We start from the raw sequence: 17,715 nt of genomic DNA on the forward strand, positions 1-17,715 counted from the left end.
GACTGAAATATGGATGCTTCCCAGTACAACAAAAAAAAGGAGAACACCCAGCCGAAGAAGACGTATGATTATTGAGAGCAAACTCAGCTAATGATAGATATTCCAACAACATCTCCTGATTGTCAGCTACAAAACATGTCAAAAACTGCTCAACGTCTTGGTTCTTCCTCTCGGTCTGTCCATTGGACGCCGGATGATAACCCAATGAAAACCACAAATGAACCTTAAGTCTGTCACAAAAGGTACGCCAAAATCGGGCGACAAACTGTGGTCCCCTATCGGAGACAATGTCCGTGGGGACACCATGGAGTCTGACAATCTCTTTCACAAATGCCCTGGCAAGTGTCTTAGTGCAGGGTAATTTATTGAACGGGACCAGATGACACATGTTACTAAACAGGTCTACCACAACCCATATGACAGAAAAACCCTCAGAGACCAGCAGGTCGGTGATAAAATCCATTGCAAGATGCATCAATGGGAAACTAGGAACCACTAATGGGCACAGCAACCCTGCCGTTGGACCATGAGAAGACTTAGACCTAGCGCACATGGTACACTGACGCACCCCAATTTCTCTTAGCCACCCCGGCCACCAGAAATTCCGACCAATCGACTTTCTAGTTTCGGCAATCCTTGGAAGACCCACCAAACAAGACTCATGACATTCCGTAAACAAAGCTCTCCTCAGGGCTTTAGGCACAAATAATTTCCCATATGGATTGTTGGTTGGTGCTGCATCCTGGGCTTTAAGAATGCTATTTTCCAACTCAGAACCTAAAGCTGCCACCACCACCCCTGTCTGAATAATAGATTCCTCCTTTTCCATATTAACTGCTGGGGAGAAACTTTGAGACAAAGCATCAGCTTTAACATTATTTATCCCCGGGATATATGTCACAGAAAAATGAAACCGGGTAAAAAATAATGCCCACCTGGCTTGACGAGCATTTAAACATTTAGCAGCATCGAGATAGATCAGATTCTTATGATCAGTAAAGACTTGTATAGGATGTTTAGCGCCCTCCAAAAAATTTCGCCAATGCTCAAACGCAAGCTTAATAGCCAGCAATTCCCGGTTCCCAACATCGTAGTTGAGCTCCTCCTCCGAAAATTTCTTAGAAAAGAATGCACAGGGATGTACCCCATCCTCTCCGTCCTGTGACAGAACAGCCCCCACTCCTACTGATGAGGCATTCACCTCTACCAGAAATAGCTTAGTCTCGTCTGTCTGGATCAAAACAGGAGCAGAGCTAAACTACTCCTTGAGATGCTCAAAGGCCTTAACAGCCTCAGGGGACCATTGGACAGTATTGGCACCCTTCTTAGTCAGATCAGTAAAGGGTTTGGCGATGACAGAAAAATTCTTTATGAATTTTCTGTAATAATTAGCAAACTCCAAGAATCTCTGAACTGACTTCAAGCATTCAGGTCTTGGCCACTCCAATACTGCCTGAACCTTCACAGGGTCCATCTCAAACCCCTAACTGGAAACAATGTACCCCAAAAAGCTAATTTTCTGTACCGTAAACTTGCATTTCTCCAGTTTAGCAAAGAATGTGTTTTCTCTCAGAATCTGCAGAACCTCGCGGACTCTCTGCCAATGCGACTCCAGATTGGGCGAGTAGATCAAAATATCATCCAAATAAACGATAACACTCCTACCGATCAATGGCCTCAGAATATCGTTGATGAAATTTTGAAAGAACGCCGGAGCATTTGTAAGGCCGAAAGGCTTTACTAGACACTCAAAATGACCTTCTAGGGTATTAAAGGCTGCCTTCCATTCATCGCCTTCTTTAATTCGCAGCAAATTATATGCCTCACGGAGATCAATCTTAGAGAACCACTTTGCTCGAACTAATTGGTTAAACAAATCCGAAATTAGCGGCAAGGGGTAAGGATTGTGTACAGTGATCTTGCTAATCTCCCTGAAATCTAAACACGGCCTAAGACCCCCATCTTTCTTTTTGACAAAAAAGAATCCCACAGCCACAGGGGACTTGGAGGGTCTTTTATGACCTGCAGCAAGACTAGTGGGACGCCCTCACACCCAGGGCTGTGGGGTACTAGGTACCGGGCCCGATGAGCTTCAATGGGAGATGTCACGGCAGCTGTGACCCGGCCCGTGGCCCTGGGCGCCCATTATAAAAGGGGTTGTTTCAGTGTGCTTATGGTGATGCAAGTTTATAAGTGATTTGTGACGCCACCTGTGGTGTTCGGCAACGAAGATGTTGAGCTGACGCTGAAGACAGTTCCTCTGGGACTGATGGTGTGGTGCAGCAATAATGTTATAGCCCTCCACAGGCAGGGCTGTAGTCCCAGGGCAGAGTAAGTGAAGTGACACGTAGATGGTGTAGTGTCTGGCGCAAGGGATGCAGCAGTGCTGGGCAGGTTGGCGCAGGAATAAATGGAGAACACCATGGCATGTAGTTCCAAAGCTTTACTCACAGTCTGTGTACAAACAGGTGCCTGCCTCCTTGCCGTGTCCTCCGGGTCAGGGACTCAGTCAACCTCCAGGCCAGATGGAATACTTCTTTCCAACACCCCGCCAACATGTGTCTTTCTGAACGTCTCCTCTCATAGCGCCATTAAATGAAGTACTCCTAGTACTGAGTTACACTGGAGTGCCTCCTGTCCGATGTTCTTATGAACTCTACTTGTACGGCAGACAGCTGTAGCCTGCTTCGGGGACTCCTTGCTACTAAGTCCCGGCTCACTATCCAATTGCTGTTGTGCCCCCAAGTCTTGTGTGAGAATAAAGTGGTCACTACTTCTATTCCTCCGGTGTCTGCTGCAGGACCATTAGTATCCATACAACCTCGGGGACCGGGCCCCAGCCTTGCGATTAGAACTTCTAGGAAGGGTTCTCTTCTAAACCACGTCCTCTGTTCCCTTTTACTCCTCACGTTCCATACTAATCTTTCATTCTATGGAGAATCAGGCTTTCAGTCTATGTTGCTCTCTCTCTTCCTTTCCCGTGCCAGCAGACCCAGGTCACTGGGATCTGCTGCAGCACTTCCATCCATCTATCCCTCTCTCTGGGGATCGTCTCCTCTCCAACTCTCCAATCAACTGACCTCTAATCCCAAACTCTTCCCGCTACTTGTAATGTAAACTCACTCCACCCACCTCCCAGCACGTTTCGTGTTCCAAGCAGGGAGCCACCAATGGGTGCTTTGCTATACTCCAAGCAGGGAGCCGCCAAAGGTGCTTTGCTACACTACTTTGTGGTGTGGGGTGCAGGTGTTGGAGTGTGGTCAGGAGTCTCCACCTTACCTAGATGGTGGGGTACCACACCTCAGGAGGAGGTGCAGTACCTCTGTGGCGACTAAGCCCCAGGGGCGTCACATTAGGGTTTAGTGGTTAGAGTGAATGCCTGTCAGTGGCTAGTGTATATGTCACAGTGCATTCCAGTCTTCTGCACACTAGGGTCCGATGGTGTCGCCCACTGCAGGGCACTATCGTACCGCGGCAAGTGACAGCCACGGCTGTGCAACGCCATGCGCAACCTGTTCGCTTATCTGGCACAATCCTGGGTGATTAGTGGCGTCCGCCTGAGCGGTGCTGTGCCCACTTGCACGCATTTTTGTGACATCGGTGGCCGTGCCCGCCGATGCCCCGTCAGCGGCGACGCCCGCCGCAGTGTCTCCTCACCTGCACGCTCCTGTCCACGCCCGCTCTGCCTTCCGCCCTGCTGTGGGCACCCGCGCCGGCCTTAGGTTGCGGGCGTGCGTCCTCCCGCTCTCTTCCTCTGGGGGGGCGTTGCTGAGGGGCGGGGCTTCAGGATGTACTTCCTGGCTCCAGGATATTTCAGGCGTCCTCCCTATGAGGAGGGCGCCTGGTGATCGTGTGGTACTCCTGCACTTTTCTGGACGCTACAGTTCCACTGTAGTCCTCTCTATTTTCCTTGTCACCCGTCTGCTCTGCCTCTGTCCCTGTTCCTGTACAGTCCTCCTTGCCTGCCTGCCCCGCTCTGTCTGTGCATTCCCCAGTGTCTCTCCTGTCTGTCGGCTGTGTTAGACCCTCTCAGCTTGCCTCTCCGTAACCCTTCCTGCTGCTCCTATTGTTCCTCCTTCCCGCCCAGGAACCCCTGCTCTAGTTCCTTAAGTTCCGTCTGTCTCCCATAGCCTTACTGTCCTTCGAGCCGTCCCTCTTGGTTCCGGCTGTCGCGCCTGTCCCCTGTGGTACTGCCCCTAACGATCCCTGTATAGGGGTCGGTCTTCACCTGGCGTGCTCGCCCCAGGGGCTCCAGATCCGCGATCCAGAGGGTCCACTCTCGGACGTAGCTTGCTCCTAATCGTCACAGTATCACCAGGCCATGAACCCCGCCGGTGCCGCGGCCGCTACACAGAAGGAGCTGCTTTCTTATGAGAGAATCAGACCCGGATAATGTCCTTCATGAAATCCATGGACACCCGGCTCTCCGCCCTGCAAACCACTGACCCAGGGCATGCTCCCCTCTTAGCCAGCTTCCAGCAGGAGCTCGCGCAGCAGCGCGATGCCCAATTTCATATTTTGGGTTATATGGCCGACTGCTTGCTTTGCAGTCCTCTGCGGCCGCCTCGACCCAAGCCCGGGAATCTGTTTCATCTCCGCCCCCCGCCTGGGAAAGCCTCCCAGGTATAGCGGGGACCCTAAGTTATGTAGGGGCTTTTTAAACCAGTGCAGACTGCACTTTGAGCTTCTGCCCCAACAATACCCCACAGATCGCGCCAAAGTGGCGTTTATTGTGTCCCATCTCGAGGGAGAAGCGCTTTCTTGGGTGAATCCTCTATGGGAGAGGGATGATCCCGTGGTTTCCAGTATCCAGAATTTTTTGGAGACGTTCCGCAGAGTATTTGATGAACCCGGGCGCCTAGCTTCCACTACGGAGGCCCTTTTTAACCTTCGCCAGGGATCCCTCACAGTAGGGCAATACGCCATCTGCTTTCGGACACTGTCTTCGGAGCTGGGGTGGAATAACGAAGCTCTTGTGGGTGCCTTCTGGAGAGGCCTTTCTAGTAAAATCAAGGACGAGCTTGCCGGGCGAGACACTCCCACCACCCTGGAAGATCTCATCTCTCTGGCTACTCGTATTGATCTGCGTTTTTTAGAACGCGCCAGAGAGTCAGCCAGGGAGAAAAGGCCCTTTAGGTTGTATCAAGCTCCTATTCCACATTCTTCCGCATCTCCTATTAGCTCCGCTCCCGAGCACATGCAGATAGACCGTATCAAGCTGTCCGAGCAACGGCGCAGGGAGAGGATGACAAATGGACTCTGTTTGTACTGCGGTGGAGCCAATCACTTCGTACGCACTTGTCCTGAGAAACCGGGAAACGCCTCCACCTAGGCCAGGTAAGAGAGGACCTCCTAGGTGATCATAACTCCTCTCTACTACTTACCCTTTCAGCTCTGATTATTACAGGTCGGGGGCGTGGATCTGTGGAGGCGTATGTGGACTCGGGCACAGCAGGCAATTTCATTCGCCAAGAAGAGGTGGATAAACTCCAGATTCCGGTGGTCTTCCTAAGAAACCTGCGTGCTATCACCTCCGTCGATGGCAAACCTCTACCCGAACTCATCACCACGGTTACCGCCGAAGTTGACCTGCAAATTGGTGCACTCCACCTCGAGAGAATAGCCTTTTATGTCCTGCCTCAATTATCCCATGCTGTTCTCCTAGGGTTACCCTGGCTCAGGCTGCATGAGCCAGTTGTCGACTGGCGCTCAGGAGAGATCTTGCGTTGGGGGCTCTCCTGTCATGAACGCTGTCTGCGGGCCCTAATTCGTCCTCATTCTCTGCCTAGGCCAGTCGATCTCCTGGGCCTTCCTGTACCATATCATGCATACGCCGATGTTTTCAGCAAGAAGGAAGCAGAGTCTCTGCCACCATATCGGTCCTTTCACTGCCCTATCGACCTGATTCCCGGAGCTGTTCCTCCCAGAGGAAGAACGTATCCTCTCTCCCCAGCAGAGACCACGGCTATGACAGTATACATACAAGAAAACCTGGCCAAGGGGTTTATTCGGAAATCCTCATCTCCTGCTGGTGCGGGTTTTTTCTTTGTCCGGAAAAAGGATGGATCACTGCGACCATGCATTGATTATCGGGGAATGAACAACATCACCGTTAAGAATCGGTATCCGCTCCCGCTGATTCCAGAACTCTTCGACCGGTTGAGAGGGGCTCGGATCTTCACGAAGTTGGATCTGCGGGGAGCCTACAATCTGATCCGGATCTGCGCAGGGGATGAGTGGAAGACGGCCTTCAATACCCGTGATGGGCATTATGAGCACCTAGTCATGCCGTTCGGTCTCTGCAATGCTCCTGCTGTGTTTCAGGAATTCGTTAAAGAGGTGTTCCGGGATCTACTCTACTCCTGCATGGTGGTATACTTAGATGATATTCTCATCTTTTCGCCCGATCTATCCTCTCATCGGAGGAGCATACGCATGGTCCTGCATCGCCTTCGAGAGAATCAGCTCTACGCCAAAATTGAAAAATGCCTCTTTGAGCAAACGTCGTTACCCTTCTTGGGTTATATCGTCACAGATTCCGGCCTGAAGATGGATCCAGAGAAACTCTCTGCGATACTCAAGTGGCCTCGTCCCGTTGGTGTAAAAGCCATCCAGCGTTTCCTCGGATTCGCTAACTATTACCGACAATTTGTGCCTCATTTTTCTACAATTACCAAACCCATCACGGCCCTGACCCGTAAAGGAACCAAGTCAAACAGCTGGTCCCCCGAAGCTGAAGATGCCTTCCTTGCTCTGAAACGTTCTTTTGCATCAGCACCAATCTTACATCGCCCGATAGCCAGCAGGCCCTTCATCTTAGAGGTGGATGCCTCCTCCACCGGGGCAGGAGCAGTTCTGTCCCAGCAGGCCTCATCTGGAACGTCTGGTGCCTTGCAGGTTTTTTTCAAAGACCTTTTCGCCTGCGGAGTGTAATTACTCCATTGAAGACCGGGAATTGCTAGCCATTAAGATGGCCTTGGCGGAGTGGCGAACTTTACTCGAGGGGGCAGTGCACCTTTTCACTATCTTCACAGACCAGAAGAATTTGGCCTACCTGCAGTCCGCCCAAAGACTCAATTCCCGGCAAGCCAGATGGGCTCTGTAATTTTCCCGTTTTGATTTTAAGCTTCACTTCCGCCCGGGCAATAAGAACATCAAAGCGGATGCACTTTCCAGGTCTTTGCAGTCGCCAGAGAGGGATGAAGATCCATCGTATATTATTGAGCGCGCTAAAGTTATCACCATGGCTCCTGTGAATTTCTCTACTCCTCCACCAGGCAAAACCTTCATTCCTCAAGACAAACGTTCGGAGGTGCTGCGCTGGGGGCATTCCTCCAAAGTTGCTGGGCACGTTGGGACTAAAAAGACATTTTGGCCATAAAAAAAGTCAGGGGAAAAACTCTTTTTCTTGTCGATTGGAGGGGTTTTGGTCCCGAGGAAAGGTCCTGGGAGCCTCGAGAGAATGTCAATGCCCCCCTTATCATGAAAAAATTTCTAGCCAAACTCAGAAGGGGAGGACATAAGGAGGGGGGTACTGTGACATCGGCGGCCGTGCCCGCCAATGCCCCGTCAGCGGCGGCGCCCGTCGCAGCATCTCCTCACCTGCACGCTCCTGTCCACGTGCACGCCCGCTCTGCCTTCCGCCCTGCTGCGGGCACCCGCGCCGGCCTTAGGTCGCGGGCGCACGTCCTCCCGCTCTCTTCCTCTGGTGGGGGGCGTCGCTGAGGGGCGGGGCTTCAGGACGTACTTCCTGGCTCCAGAATATTTCAGGCATCCTCCCTATGAGGAGGGCGCCTGGTGATCGTGTGGTACTCCTGCACTTTTCTGGCTGCTACAGTTCCACTGTAGTCCTCTCTATTTTCCTTGTCACCCTTCTGCTCTGCCTCTGTCCCTGTTCCTGTATAGTCCTCCTTGCCTGCTTGCCCCGCTCTGTCTGTGCATTCCCCAGTGTCTCTCCTGTCTGTCGGCTGTGTTAGACCCTCTCCGCCTGCCTCTCCGTAACCCTTCCTGCTGCTCCTATTGTTCCTCCTTCCCGCCCAGGAACCCCTGCTCTAGTTCCTTAAGTTCCGTCTGTCTCCCATAGCCTTACTGTCCTTCGAGCCGTCCCTCTTCGTTCCGGCTGTCGCGCCTCTGTCCCCTGTGGTCCTGCCCCTAACGATCCCTGTATAGGGGTCGGTCTTCACCTGGCATGCTCGCCCCAGGGGCTCCAGATCCGCGATCCAGAGGGTCCACTCTCGGACGTAGCCTGCTCCTAATCGTCACAGTTATCTATTATAGCAACTCTTGCTGGCACCGCAGTTGCTGCGTCGAGCACTAACGGTCTAGAGGGACTCCAGTCCTGCTGTCTAAGGGCCGAGTCCTGTGACCTTACGCTATACGCTTCCTCTGCCGAGTCCTGTGGGGTTAACAGGCTCCGGGGTTTCTTTCAACGGCTCTGTGAAGTAACAGAGTTTGCTCCTGTGCACACCAGGTCAGTGGTTAACCCACCGGTGTTCACTTACTACTCCGCCATTACTAAGCAGTAGTTTTCCATCTCTTCACGGTGGACCCTGGTTTGCAATCGCACTTCCTTAAATTTTATATTTAGTGCGATCCGCAACCCTAACACTGGATCCAGCAGAATTGAAGCCTTCTCCTCATTTTGTCTGTCTTTCAATCTTCTATCCACCTGTTGTGGAAATTTGATGGATAGATATATCCCAGTGTATGCTGCGGCTGCTCCCAATTAAAACAGAGTCTCATTGAGCGCTCAAAGGAATGAAGACGCTAAACACCTGTTAGCAGCATAACATTCCACCAGAACTCTGAAGGTTTATTGCACATACATAGGTTTATAATTACTTACAGAAAGGAGTGGTTAGTTAATTAACATAAGGCTTGAGCTTCAATACTATTGGCTATTTGAGTACATGAACATATATGGCAGTGTCCGAGAAGAGGCTGATTTAGCAATATATGATCTACTGTATCTGGGTCGCCCTCGCACGCCCAGGGCAGCGGGGTACTCGGTACCGGGCCGGTGTCAAGGTGGGAATGTGTCACAGCAGCGGTGACCCGGTCCGAGGCCCTGGGCACCCAATATCAATGGCGGTGATGTTAATGGTGTTAAAGTTTATTAGAATAGTTCGTGACGTCACCCGTGGTGTTTGGCAAGTAAGATGTTGAGCCAACGCTGCATGCAGATCCACTGGGACTGATGGTGTGGTGCAGCAAAGATGGTATAGCTCCCCACAGGTGGAGCTGTAGTCCCAGGGCAGTGTAGGTGCAATGGATGAGGAGAGGCGCAGAATGGTATGGAGGCTGGTACCCAGGTGTAGTGGTGCGGGAATAACTGGAGGACACCCGAGTATGCGGTTCCAAAGCTTTACTCACTGTTTGCAGTTCACTCCACTGCCTGCCTCCGTACTGTGTTCTCCAGGTCAGGGCTCCAGCCAACCTCCAGGCAGCATAGGATTCTCCCTTCCACACTCCGCCAACATGTACCTTACTGAAGACTCCTCCAATGCGCCCTTAGGTGTGAAGCACTCCAGTACTTAGTTACCCTGGAATGCCTCTCTCTAGGTGTTCCTAGTCTTTACTTGTATGACAGACAGCTGTAGCCTGCTTCGGTGACTCCTCACTGCATCCCGGCTCTCTATTCAGTTGCTGTTGTGTGCCAAGTCTATGATGGGAGCAAGGCGTTAGCGGCTCACTACTCCTCCGGTGTCTGTTGCCGGACACAAAGATCCAATCAACCTCGGGGACCAGGCCCCGGCCTTTGCGCTCTCTGGACTGGAAGGGTTCTCTATCTTTCTTCAACCAGCTTCCCACCGTCCTTCTATTCTCCTTCGTTCCGATCTGTTCGATCTCTCTTATGGAATCTGTAGTCTCCAGTCTACATCTCTTTCTCCTTCTCTTCCTTCCCTAGGGAGCTCGTTCCACTAAGACCAGTCCTCAGCCTCTCCTGACTGACTGCCTTCCTCCGCCTTGAGCTCCTCTCAGGCTGACCTGCTGTCAGCCTGCTCTCTCTCTCCCCTTCTCTGGGACTCACCCCAGACTGACCTGAAATCCTACACCTTCCCTCTCTTTTATATCTAACTCCACCCGCCTCCCCAGCACCTCTCGTGTTACTAAGCCAGGGACCACAAAAGGCACCCTATGACCTTTCCAGCATAAAGCATGGATGGGTCCCTGCTGAACTATCCTGTGTGTGGGGTGCAGGTGTTGGAATGCAGAAAGGAGTTCCCAGTCTACCTGGATGGTGGGGCACTACACCTTAGGCGAAGGTGCAGTACCTCTGTGGCGACTGAAGCCTCAGGGGCAACACATACCCCCCGTTAAACACAGCACGTCCGCGGGCTGTAAGACAACAAAAGGTACAATACAGGAACACACAAAAATTTTTTAAATGCTATTCAACAATACTTATCTAATCTTCCTAATGTAGGAGGCACATTTCTTAAACGTTACAAACAGGTTAACTTCCTATCTTAGTATCAAAAATTTTCTTAAGTGCAATTCCTAGTTCAAAGTGCTATACTCAACACATTTTCTTTATTACATTTTCTATCAATTATTCTCTTTTTCTTTCTCTACTGGACGCAAGACGCTGACCATCTATACTTGGCCTGTCACCTGTCACTTTCAATTCTTCAGTCTTTATTCAATTCTCACATTCTATCTCAAACTTTTCTAATTCCCTGTATCAAATATTCTATAAAAGACATTTACTTTTCACAAGACACAACATTATCAAATACGTTATCATAAAATATTCAAAGATTCTTGCAAAGTGCTGAACACTGCTCCCAGCCGTGCTTTCTTGCAGTGTCCCTTGAGGTAGACATCATTCTTCGAAAAGTGTCCATGCAAAAACATTATCTTCGCAAAGTGTCTTTATATGTAAAACCAAGAAAGGGCACCTAAAGGGGTGCAACTATTTACAATAAAAGTTTTTGGATCAATCAGCGTCTATGATCTCCACAGTTCCATTTCAAAAACAACGTTGCCAATCAAAAACTGGGCAACATGATGAACAAAAAGGCAAAGGCACAACTGGTGCAACAAACCCTCCTGGGTAACGAGATTTAGAAAATTTTCTTAGATTACTAGTGCTGTTCCCCTCCAGGTGCTGGTATCCCGGTCTCACACCAGATCTAGCACGACCTGGCCAGCCCCTGCAACCGTGGTGCACCCCAGGGCCTTCCCAGTTGTCGGGACATCAGACGTACCTGGGGCCTCCTGGCGGTGTGGTCTCTGCTCCGGTGCAGCGGCGCAAGTACTGGTGGCAAGGGTACCAAGTTCAGGGGCGCCGGTGGTGTAGGCCCCTCCAGGGCGTGCATCCTGCTCAGTCTCTGTAAGGCCTCCTGCCTCAGTTGCAGGCGACACGTTAGCTGGGCAATTCCGCCCTCCAGCTGCTGGCGGTTCATCGCAGAGACGGGGTCGGAGCCTTCAGCCATGGCGCCGGGGAGTTCCGACTCAACCTCCACGCGCTCTTCAGGCCTCCTCCCCTCACTCTCCAAAATGGCGTTCTGGCATTCTTCCTCTTGCTCCGCCCTTCTGCTCGCCACTGACTTTCTCTGCCCCTCCTTTTGAGGGCGGCGTCTTCTTCCAGCGCCTCCATACCAAGCCAGTATACGAACCCCTCGGGGGGTGGGCCATGCATCTGTCACATAGTAATTCAGGCAGGGACGGCCCAAGACTCTTTGCGGTCTTTTCTTAGGACCTCCCATCTCTTCATGCCCTTCTCCGCGCCAGCCGCCATTTCTAATGTCCATTTTAGAGTCTATTAAATTTGGTCTTCTGCACATTTTCAAAAGTTGTAAATCTAAGGCACACAGAATCCGACGGCATCGGGTCTCGTCATCCTGTTTGTGATGCCAAAATTGGGTCGCCCTTGCACACCCAGGGCAGCGGGGTACTCGGTACCGGGCCGGTGTCAAGGTGGGAATGTGTCACTGCAGCGGTGACCCGGTCCATGGCCCTGGGCGCCCAATATCAATGGCGGTGATGTTAATGGTGTTAAAGTTTATTAGAATAGTTTGTGACGCCACCCGTGGTGTTTGGCAAGTAAGATGTTGAGCCAACGCTGCATGCAGATTCACTGTGACTGATGGTGTGGTGCAGCAAAGATGGTATAGCTCCCCACAGGTGGAGCTGTAGTCCCAGGGCAGTGTAGGTGCAATGGATGAGGAGAGGCGCAGAATGGTATGGAGGCTGGTACCCAGGTGTAATGGTGCGGGAATAACTGGAGGACACCCGAGTATGCGGTTCCAAAGCTTTACTCACTGTTTGCAGTTCACTCCACTGCCTGCCTCCGTACTGTGTTCTCCAGGTCAGGGCTCCAGCCAACCTCCAGGCAGCATAGGATTCTCCCTTCCACACTCCGCCAACATGTACCTTACTGAAGACTCCTCCAGTGCGCCTTTAGGTGCGAAGCACTCCAGTACTTAGTTACCCTGGAATACCTCTCTCTAGGTGTTCCTAGTCTGTAGCCTGCTTCGGGGACTCCTCACTGCGTCCCGGCTCTCTATTCAGTTGCTGTTGTGTCCCAAGTCTATGATGGGAGCAAGGCGTTAGCGGCTCACTACTCCTCCGGTGTCTGTTGCCGGACATAAAGATCCAATCAACCTCGGGGACCGGGCCCCGGCCTTTGCGCTCTCTGGACTGGAAGGGTTCTCTATCTTTCTTCAACCAGCTTCCCACCGTCCTTCTATTCTCCTTCGTTCCAATCTGTTCTATCTCTCTTATGGAATCTGTAGTCTCCAGTCTATGTCTCTTTCTCCTTCTCTTCCTTCCCTAGGGAGCTCGTTCCACTAAGACCAGTCCTCAGCCTCTCCTGACTGACTGCCTTCCTCCGCCTTGAGCTCCTCTCAGGCTGACCTGCTGTCAGCCTGCTCTCTCTCTCCCCTTCTCTGGGACTCACCCCAGACTGACCTGAAATCCTACACCTTCCCTCTCTTTTATAGCTAACTCCACCCGCCTCCCCAGCACCTCTCATGTTACGAAGCCAGGGACCACAAAAGGCACCCTATGACCTTTCCAGCATAAAGCATGGATGGGTCCCTGCTGAACTATCCTGTGTGTGGGGTGCAGGTGTTGGAATGCGGAAAGGAGTTCCCAGCCTACCTGGATGGTGGGGCACTACACCTTAGGAGAAGGTGCAGTACCTCTGTGGCGACTGAAGCCTCAGGGGCGCCACATATCCATTGTCCTGCAACTCAGAAAAAAACAGACATCAGACTGGTACATCTGTTCCAACTTCCTTTTTTCGATTAGCCACTTTTTATCTTATCCCCAAATTGCACAAAGATACATTGGATCCACCTGGACGACCCATTGTGGCAGGTAATTCCAGCCTGTGTGAAATAATCTCAGATATTGTTGATTTCTTTTTGAAACCTTTGGCTGCTGAATTGCCGTCATTTGTTAGGGACACCACATCTGCGCTGCAAAGAATTGATCAGATTCAATTGGATAATAATAAGATTTTGGTCACAGCAGATGTGGAGTCCCTATATACGTCGATTAAGCATCAAGATGGATTAGCGGCTGTCAAATTGTTTTGAGCTCCAGTAATATTGATCACCCCACTGCTGAGCTTATTCTCATTTTATTGGAATTCCTCCTTAGGCATAACACCTTTACGTTTAATGGGGAAATTTTTTTACAACTACAGGGTACAGCTATGGGGGCATCATGCGCCCCAGCTTATGCTAATTTGTTTTTGGGGGCATGGGAGCGAAGTATTTTCCAAGATGACCTCATCCAGGATATGGACCATGTCCATAACTGGATGAGGTACATCGATGATATTCTATTCATATGGGAAGGCTCCGATTATGATCTGTGTGCTCTTATTAAAGGCTTAATCATAATGACATCAACGTGAAACTTACTTTCAAATATGGAAGATCTTTGGAATTATTAGACATCCTCATCTCTGCCTCTCCAGATGGGCATCTATATACGGATGTATTCCGCAAACCAACAGCAACAAATTCATTTTTATTGGCACAATCCTCACATCCAAGATCGATGATAAAAGGAATACCTATTGGTCAGTTCCTTCGTATTAAAAGAATATGCTCGGATATTGATACATTTGAAAGACAAGCGGAGGACCTCTCTAGGAGATTTATGGAGAGGGGATATAGTAAAAAATCTATTAAACGAGGATATCTTAGAGCCTCAAAGATTCATAGAGATCAACTATTGTATGGATCTTCTAACAAACAGGAGGAACTTTCAAGTTCAAATACTGTACGTTTTATTTCTACATTCAACAACCAATGGAAAAATTTGACTGATATTGTATGAAAGCACTGGCATACGCTTCTTGTTGATCCTATTTTGAAACAGCTCCTTCCATCTGCTCCCACTTTTGTGGCAAAAAGGTCCAAAAATTTGAAGGATATTTTAGTGCATAGTCACTATACATCAAGTGACTCTAGGAAGAAAACTCTCAAAAACTCAGGTAAACCAGGCTTCTTTCCATGTGGTATGTGTAAGGGGTGTTTGAATTTAATTAAAGGTCATTCCTTTTCTAGCCAAGATGGATCCAGGACTTTCAACATCAGGAAACATATTAATTGTTCCTCACATGGAGTTATTTATTATGCTCTTTGTCCGTGTGGTAAGATATATATTGGCCTTACCACACGTGAGCTTAAAGTTAGAGTACGCGAACATGTGAGGGATATAGAAAAGGCTAAATATATATTGGATGACTCTAGTTTAAAGACCTTACCAAGGCACTTTAAACGTTATCATCAGTGCAAAGCTAATGGATTGGTTGTTAAGGGGATTGATTTGGTTTCCCTTGATATCAGAGGGGGTGACCTTGGTAGAATCCTGGCCCAAAAAGAAAGCCAGTGGATCTACCGATTAGGCACGATGAGTCCCTCTGGTCTCAACGAAAGCTTTGGATTTGTATCCTTTCTATGAATTTTGTTGTGGTCTGGTACTTATTTATCCCTAGTGGCATTTTTATGGGTGGGTTGGTTTGTTGTTTTTATGTTCTTCTAATGCATTGTTGTTTTATTTAGATACTGTTGTTTTTGGAGTCCCTGTTCAAGTAGTATCCTATGAATGGATCGCATCAGGATATCCATGTGGAATTTCTGTCTTGTGCTTTTTTGACAAAGTTATACCCCTGGGATCGATGGATGAATCCCTTGACCCTCTCTACAACGAGTGACGACACAATCTTTGGATACTTTTCAAGAATTTTTTTCTATATGGACTTGAGCATGTAGATAATTCTTTGTTTTAGATTCTCTGTATCTTTATGTACTATTTATTACATTAATTGTAGTGTCATTTTGGAATAACTATTTGTTATATTGTTAATACTTTTGAGCATGCTTAGATAACAGTGGAGTAGTTATGATATTTGGGGATAGGTAAGATTTAGATATGCCTATATAATGGTAATGTACTTATAATATGTTTTTATCATTTGTGGTTTGCTGTCATTTATCCACTTGTTCTATTGGCTGTAGATCTGGAATAGAATCATTATAGATCTAAATTAAGCATGCTCTTTTGGAAGGAAATATGGTTCTTGCGTCATTCTCCTTTTGAGCACTTTTTGGATATTGAGCTTGTTCCTTGATGAGTAGTTTTGCACAAGCACTTAAGCACTTTTGGCATTTAGAGCATTTGTTTTGCTCTTTTATATTTTTATATTTTTCAATAGTGATGCACTCTTGTAAAAAAAATATTTTTTTATTAATAAACGATATATTCAATATATGTCACTTATGCACTTTTTTCACTTCTCATATTGTGGAGATATTAATTTAATATATCATTAGTGAATACCTTCACCGTCATTTATCACTTTCTGTACCTCTGCACTGATCATGCTCTCGCGTATTTTTTATCGCCGTTTATTTATGGATATATTTAATATATGTCACTTATGCACTTTTTTCACTTCCTATATTGCGGCGATATTAATTTAATATTTTATTATTACATATCTTCACTGTCACCTATTTATTGTTCACTGTGTCTTCATCTCTGCACTGATCGTTCTTGCGCAGTTCTGTCATCGCCGTTCATTTCCGGGAGCGCTCTATACTGTGTGCCTCGGGCTTTTTGCCTGACGTCTCAGTGAGCGCGTCACCGGAAGTGACGTTCATACGGCGACGTCTGACAGCGCATGCGCCACTCTGACCAGGCAGAGATACTATGGAATTAAGCGCCTGATGTAACTTGCTCCATGATTGGACAATGGTACTATTTAAACACCGCCCGCCCGTCACTGGGACACGCCCCCGGAAGAAGCTTATTGCGAAACGCACGTTGGGGTGGAGGAGGCTGCTGCGCTCATCGCTATCTTTATCTACAGCATTTAGGTAATTTCACCTTTTGGCTCATTCATCCTCATTTGGTTCACTGGGATATTTGTTATTATTTGCAGGGGTATAGGGACTTAGGCTTAGATGCCATGTTTTCTGTTGTACCTTATTTACGCTGTATACACCTTTATTTATATGGGAATTAATACTTATTTGTTACTTTGCGGTTGCACTTTATTCAGTTTACAGATTGGCCTTACTTTTTGAGGATGTTTGCAGTTCATAATATTTTTTATATGCTTTGCATATTTGATCTTTTTACCTATATATGCTTCATATTTACTATATAAGTTAGGGCATTTTGAGCGCCTCCTACTGGGCATTTTCTTTATTATTTATTTTTTATCTATGTGATATTAATAAATATGTTATTTTATTATATTTTTCTGGAATCTCTTCATTTTTTTCGGCTAATTTTATTATGTAAGTCCGGAATTCTTTCTATTATACGTCTTCAGGAAGTGCCAGATTCTTATTTATAGGACTACTTTTGTGTAATTTTCCTTTTTTCGATGTCTAGCACATACATCACAAGACAATCCTGATTTGAGCTAGATGGCTCACGGGGTCACGGGGCCATTCTGAGCAATTGATTATAGAGTTCATGTTAGCTGTGATTATATATATGTATATATCAGTATATAGCAATGTGCAGGCAAGTGAGATCTATATGAAATACATATATATTTCCATCACCATCCCCCCTTAGATATCACTTGCCCTAATCCTGCTCCTGTCCCAAAGCGCTGTAACTCTTTTATGCTGCCAGTGGGCTAACACATGACTAGTGCATACACCCCCCTCCATACAGACTTTTGCAAATGGGCGGTCGGGAGATCTGTCCCTAACGGGGTTCATTGCATTGTAATCAAAGTCTCTAAGTTAGCAGTCTATGTAGTCAGTGGTGTGTATTCTCTATCAGGTAGGTAATTTATTCAGTCAGGGAGGGCATCCACAGCATCATTCCGGCTCAGGTGTATCTTCTGGTATGAGAGCTTCCTTGCAATGCGATGTGTGGATCCAAGTGGGGGTCTTCCCTCCAGGTTGGTGTCGTCAGCAGCACTTGGAGAAGGGCCATCAAATCTGGAATCGAATGCTCTCCTTACAAACTTTGTTCGCAAACACTCAGTCTCCTGGCTTCAGGGCGTGCATACCAGGTACCGAATCTGGATCTGGCAATGAAGAAAAAAACTTGAGAATGGACATTAGCAAGATTCTTGGTAAATTCAATTACACAAGCAGGCAAAGTATCATATTGCATAATCAACTGCTGAGGGAAGAATACCCCGGGCCCTAACCTGGGTTTAGACTCAAATAAAATTTTATATTGGTGACAGCTTTTTCTGGGCCTATGAGAGTGTCTAATGCC

Source organism: Dendrobates tinctorius, unplaced genomic scaffold (genome assembly GCF_039654945.1).
Source record: "Dendrobates tinctorius isolate UK_male_01 unplaced genomic scaffold, ASM3965494v1 ptg000129l, whole genome shotgun sequence".
Classification (NCBI taxonomy): Eukaryota; Metazoa; Chordata; class Amphibia; order Anura; family Dendrobatidae; genus Dendrobates; species Dendrobates tinctorius.